Genomic DNA, 6,254 nt, shown 5'->3' on the forward strand with positions numbered 1-6,254 from the left:
ACAGGGAGACAGAGACAGACAGAGAGGAGCCAGGGTCAGGGTGGAGTGATGGGAATGATAAGGAGAGAGAAAAATGCGGAGAGCAGCAGAGACAGATTGACAGATGTATAAATATATACAGAGGGACTGGGCTGGGGGCTGGAGGAAGAAGAAATAGAAGAGACTGAGTGGGGGACAGAGAAAGAGAGAAGAGGTGACCCAAGGTCAAGAGAGAGGGGGAGAGTAAAAGGGAGGGCACAGAGTGTGGGGATGGGAGGAAGGGTGACCTGGCCTTCCCTGGGCACTGCCCATGTGGCCTGAACACAGTGGGGCGGGGCAGGGCACTGGTCTTGTTGATTCAAACTCTGCCAGGCACAGGCCCAGCTGGGACCAGAGAGACAGAAGCAGCAGCTCCAGCGTGCGGGGTCTGTGGGCTGCACAGCTGGGGGGCCACCAATCCATGCTCCCTGTCCACGGGGCTCACCAGAAGGGGGGCTCAGCCAAGGCAAAAGGGACAGAGTCATCACCCAGGGTTTCTCTGTGTCCTGATGGGGTCTGGTGGGGCTGGAGTGAGGCTGGACAGTCAAGGTGGAATAGGCAGGACTCAACACAGAGGGAGGCGTCAGGGACCAGGGAGTGGGGCATCACAGTGCTCCCTCTGCTCCTCCCTCCCAGGCTGGGCTCTCCTCTGGGGTTAGAGTCTGGCTCATGCTCCGTGATGTTCTGTTCAGAATAGGGAAGCTTGGCCACAGGAGTTATGGAGGCCTGGCCACTCCCTGCTCCTAAGACCCTGTCCAGTGTCATCCTTAATGAGACAGAAGGGCACAGGAAGCTGCCCACTGGAGGGGCATCGGGAGCTGGGCAGGCTCACCCAGGCTACTGGGCTCAGGTCTTCCTTCAGGGAGGAAAGGGGCTCCCCAGAGCACCCAGGCCAGGGGCTCAGGGTTTCCCAGGGGGAAGGGGCGGCAGGCCTCCTCCCAGTGCCTGCAGGAGGGTGGTAGGAGCGTGTCTGGCAGAGGGAACTGCCTGAGCAGGTGCAGGACAGGCAGCATCTGGAGAGGCAAGGAGCGAATCACCAGGCCCTGGTGGATTTCACGCTGAGGGCAGAGGGAGCTCTGGAGGCTCCCAAACAGGAGACTCACGGTCCCGTGGGCCTTTTAGGAAGTCCCTCTGTCCCCGACCTGACCCATGAAGGACAGAGCAGACCGTGCTGGCCAGGGTCCCCCCAGCCAGGCCTTCTGCCCAGGGAGGCTCACCTCGCCCCCTCCTGGTTTAGAGCAACCGCCCTCTGATTTGCCATGCCGGTCCTGATGCCCTGACTGCCTCGACCACAGGAAACGCTGCCCCAGCGCAGCACTTCCCTTTTCTGAAATCTGCCGCCAGCAGCCTGGTGGCCAGGGAAGGCAGACTTCCCGCTGCCCCCACCCCGGGCTCTTCCCACCGGTCACAAGTGGTTTGCTCCTGAGCTTCCCTGGGCAGAGGTGACCTTCTTGCCTCAACCACAGATCAGTTATTTATCAGAACAGGAAAGATGGCACCAGAGATATGTCCTCACCACCACCAGGAGGGCCTGGCTTGCTCCAACGACCACACGCCTGCTCCCCACATCACACAGGCTTGTGTTGCTGGCACGTGCGGCCTGCACAGGGGAGGGGGCTGCGCAGGAGGCCCCATAGGCAGGTAGGGCAGATATGTGATACATCCAGGCTCATGGGCTCGGCCCGGCTCTGGGTGGAAGCTGGGATCCGTGGAGGCGTCTGGTGGTCTTTGGGTCCTGTGAGAGTCACCCTTCCTCCAGATGCATTCTCAGCCTGTGGCAGGTCCTTGGGCTCCTCTGTCCCTCCAACCCATCATAGAAATGAGACTCAGGCCCTGGAGGCCAGGACCCACTTTGAAAAAGAGAAGAGCAGTCATCAGGATTCCTCAGCAGTGGCACCGTTGACATTTTGGGCCAGATCATTGTTCTGTGCATTGTCGGATATTTAACAGTGTCCCTGGCCTCCATCCACTAAATGCCAGTGACATTTCACCACCACCACTACCACCACCCATCACAACAACCAAAAATGTCTCCAGACGCAGCCAAAATTGTTCCAGGTCAAGGGCCATTGGTAGGTACATCAGAGGGCCTTGGTTCCCATGAATAGAAGTGCCAGGGCTCAACCCACCTGTTGCATGGTTTTGTGCTAGAAGGTCATGGAATGAAGAGACTGTAACTGGTCAGAATCTGGGATCCTTGGAAGCTAGAGGGTGCGCTTGTCTGTCTGAGGGGCCTGTGCTGTAGGCCCCCTCTGGGGTTTGGGGCATAACTGTGTCACAGAACCTGGGGCAGGAAAGAGGATCCCCTAGGACTTGAAGGGATATGGGAGGTTTCATTGCAGGGAAAGTCAGGAGATATGCTGTGAATCGGGTCACCTAGGGCCAGGGAGGCACTCAGGGTCAATAGCAAGAGGTACGGAGAAAGGCTTCAGAATTAGAGCAAAACACAGGGACAGGATATGTGTCCCGGACTCAGAGATGGTGACTTGGAACTGACCTTGGTACATCAAGCCCAGGGCTGTAGAGGACGCCCCATACAAAGGCAACTTGCAAAGCTGACCCAAGGAAGTACAGTGAAGCTTCCATCCTCCTGTGCTGGAAATAACAAGTCACCTTTGAGAAACCAAAATTCTAGCTAGAGCCATGAATAGATGTGGGATTCAAATTTATGCAATTCAGGTACTCTAGATCCCCAAATCTATAACATAACAGTTATAGTACTATGAAAGAAAGTTACCTCTACTCACTTTGTGTGGACACGTCCACAGTCCAGGGCAATTGCCACAGAGAAAACAATCGCTGATACAGATGAGCTCACAGTAAGAAGAAAGTATTAACGACCCCCAAACAGCAAACCACACCAGCAGGAGATCTTAGATCTAAATTTATTAGAGTAATTTGAAAAAGACTATAGTAAGCATACTTAAAATTAAGAAGGCGATGGAAGAGGGGGTAGAAGACATAATAAAAAAATAGTACTTGAAAATAAAGATTTCAAAGGAGATCAAAAAGTCATTGCCCTATAAAATAAAAGTTCATCGAATGGATTGTATAGCAAATTAGTTGTAGTGGAAGGGGGATTACAAAACCGGGAAATACAACTGAGGACATTTCGTGAAACCCAGCACAGAGATGCAGAAACAAGGAGAATATGAGAGACTGGGACTCTTAGAGGATAGAAGGAAAAGTTCCAAGATGATCCAACATGCATATAATGGGAATTCCAGAAGGTAAATTTGAGACATAATAGTTAAGAAACTTCCAGAACTAAGGCATGAGTCCTTACATTGAAAATGCACACTGAGGTCCAAGAAAGATAAATAAAAACAAATTCACACCATAGTAAAACTACAAGCCGTTGAAGACAAAAAGACAATCTTAAAGGTACCAAGAAGAAATGAGAAATTACCAGAAAGGAATGACAATTAGACTGTCAACAGACTTCTCAGCAGCAGCAATGGATGTCAGAAGACTCTAGAGAACTACATATTCCAGGTGCTCAGGAAAATAACTTCCTAATAAGATTCCTACACTCCACCAAACTAGAGTGAAATAAAGAATTGGGATGCATGGATGCCCAGCTCATGGGGCATCTAACAGGGGAATTCTGGGTCCCAGAATGAGGGACCTGCGGCCTTGAGAGGCGAAATGATGAGTTATCCAAGGTACAGAGCTAATTAAGCAGCAGAGCTGGGATTAGAACTCGGGAGTCCTGCCTCCCAAATTTCTGATCAGGGTTGTTAAAATCAGTTTGCGGAAGCAATATCCAGAGACTTCTTAAAGCAAATTATCAGGCAACCAGGGATAGTAAAATTAAATTCTGACTGGATTATGGAAGGGTCCTGGCTTACCTGGATGGCTACATGAATATATCCTTGGAGCAGACAAAAGACTATGTGAATGGACAACCGAAGAGTAAGTGTGGGGATACACGTATCCGAGGAGATGAAGTGTTGCACGTAAGCACACAGAAGAGAAGGGTGTGAAGGCATCAAGAGTACAGCATTTTTCACACTTGTATGTTTTTTAGGGGATCTTGTTGGGGGTTTTAATGTAATTTGTTGTATTTCATAACAGTTGATTTTTCACTGACATTTGAGTAAGATAAATGCATAAAGTTGTGGATTTCATTGTAAAGAATTCTTTCATATTTAAGTCTCAGTTATTTTCTTTTACCTCTATGCAGGTGTGCAGAATGCAAAAAGAATTTTAAAAAGAATTAGGTGCAAAGACATGGACTCGAGGCAGGATTTGTGGTGAGGAGGTAGCATTCATTAGGTCAGAAGCACTAACAATCTTTCAAATAATCATGAGTGGTGAGGCCGAATGGGGAGGTGGGCCAGCCTGGCCTTTCAGATGATGGGTTCACTTTGGATGGATGCTTTAGACAGGAAAGTTGTGAAAGCCAAGGTCAGAAACTAAGAAATGTCCCAAAGAATAACAAAATGACGTGGCAAGAGAACCTAGCAATTCAGCCCTGTGGTTCTGACAAGGTCATGAGGGTGGGGTCAAAAGCCACAAGTGACTCCTTTAACGCTGCAGCGACACCAGCTTCTGGACCACATCTGTCATCACTGCCCTACACTGCCACCTGATCTGTTCTTCATATTCCGCCCAGATTCTACCTCTTTACTGTTTTACCCCTGACCTCTCACCAGATTTTACTTCTTTCCCCTGGAGCTCCTCTGTGAGCTATCTTAGATGGTTTTTATCTGGACTTCCGTTGTCTTTCCCGATGAGACATTCGCCCTGGATCCGTGGAAATTCACCTGTGCTTCCCACACAGCCTTCCATGGCTTCCTTTCCCCGTGGGTGGCCGGGACGTGTGCACTGCTCACTTATCAGAGGTTGTTCCTAGGCTCAGCTGCACCCATTACCCTCGGTCAGGGCAAGGCTGCAATGGAACTGGAGAACCAGAATGCACCACTGCCCCGGGACCACTCTAAGATGCTCCAATCTCAGTGTCTGAGACAAGGGGTCCTGGGGTCTGCCTGGAGCACAGATGGTTATAGGTCAACCATCTATTATGGTGGAATCAAGCTGCCATCACTTCCTGTTATCCACAGCCTGTCCCCTGGAAGATGGGAAAGTCTTAGGTCTCCACGTATGGATCTTTGAAAGCAGAAATTCTTCATGCACTGCGAGGTTCAGCACAGCTTCCCTGACTGAAGCTGGAGCTGGCAACACAGAGCTAAGGACAGACACCTACCGATTCAGATCTGGGGACCAGACTCAGGTCATCACATGGTTCCTACCTCTTAGAACCACTGGTGCTTGGCTCCTGTCTGTTCCTGAAATGCTAGAAACCTGTTCCTGCCTCAGGGCCTTTGCACTTGCTGTTTCCTCTGCCTGGGATACTCCACCCCTTCTTCCATATTCACTTTGTTGGCTTGTTCCAGTCTTGGCTCAAATATTGCCTCTCAGGGAGCCCTTCCCTGAGCCCCTTAACTAAAGCCCCCCACAGGTATCCTCACCACTATCACCACTCCGATTTGTGTCCTTCAGGGTCTTTATCAAAAGCTGAAATTACTCCATTTCCTTTTTTGTTTACTGGTTGATCATTGTCTCCTCACAGAATATCAGCTCACCATTGGGTTCCCAGTGCCTGGCAGAGTGCAGAGCACATAGTAGGTACTCAATCGATGTTTGGAAGATGAATGACTTGGGAAACCCAGAGGACACCAGGGGTAAATGATACCAGCCCCTGAATCCCAGCCTTGTCTATGCTGACTACTCCCCACTCCGCAGGGCTCTCTCGGGCCCATTCTCTCAGCTGCTCTCTGGGCCAGGCCTTGGAGGTCTTGGCCTCATTCTCCTTACAATTGGACCCTGGGCTCATAAAGTCCCAAGTTCAAGTCCTGGCACTATCAGTATTGGCTGTAGGACCCTGAGCAGATCTCTGGGCCTTCACTTCCTCATCGATAGCATGGGCCTGCCTGGTGGGGGTCCTGGGAAGATTCTTTGGAAGAACAACCAGACACCTCAGCAGTCTGGTTCCAGATGGGTGCCCAGCAGTGTGAGCCTTTGAGTCAGCCTTGGGGGTTGGGTAGGGGGGTCCAGTTGGAACATTTCCCAGAGGCAGGGCACAGGGATCCCAGCGGTCTTCGGTGAGTGACTAAGGTCCTTCCCAGGAGTAGCCGCCCCCACACCCAGGAAGAATGACAGGTGGGCACTCACCTGGCACTGGAGACAACTTTCTATCTTCACCCCTTCCTGGCTATGAACATCATTCCTGC

At 50.9% G+C, this 6,254-nt stretch overlaps 1 pseudogene; it reads left to right on the forward strand.

Moving 5' to 3' along the window:
• Window positions 1–4,137, forward strand: part of LOC102754799 — an 8,515-nt pseudogene extending 4,378 nt beyond the window's left edge.
• The last annotated feature ends 2,117 nt before the right edge of the window (window positions 4,138–6,254 follow it).

This window comes from Myotis davidii, unplaced genomic scaffold (genome assembly GCF_000327345.1).
Source record: "Myotis davidii unplaced genomic scaffold, ASM32734v1 scaffold77, whole genome shotgun sequence".
Lineage (NCBI taxonomy): Eukaryota > Metazoa > Chordata > Mammalia > Chiroptera > Vespertilionidae > Myotis > Myotis davidii.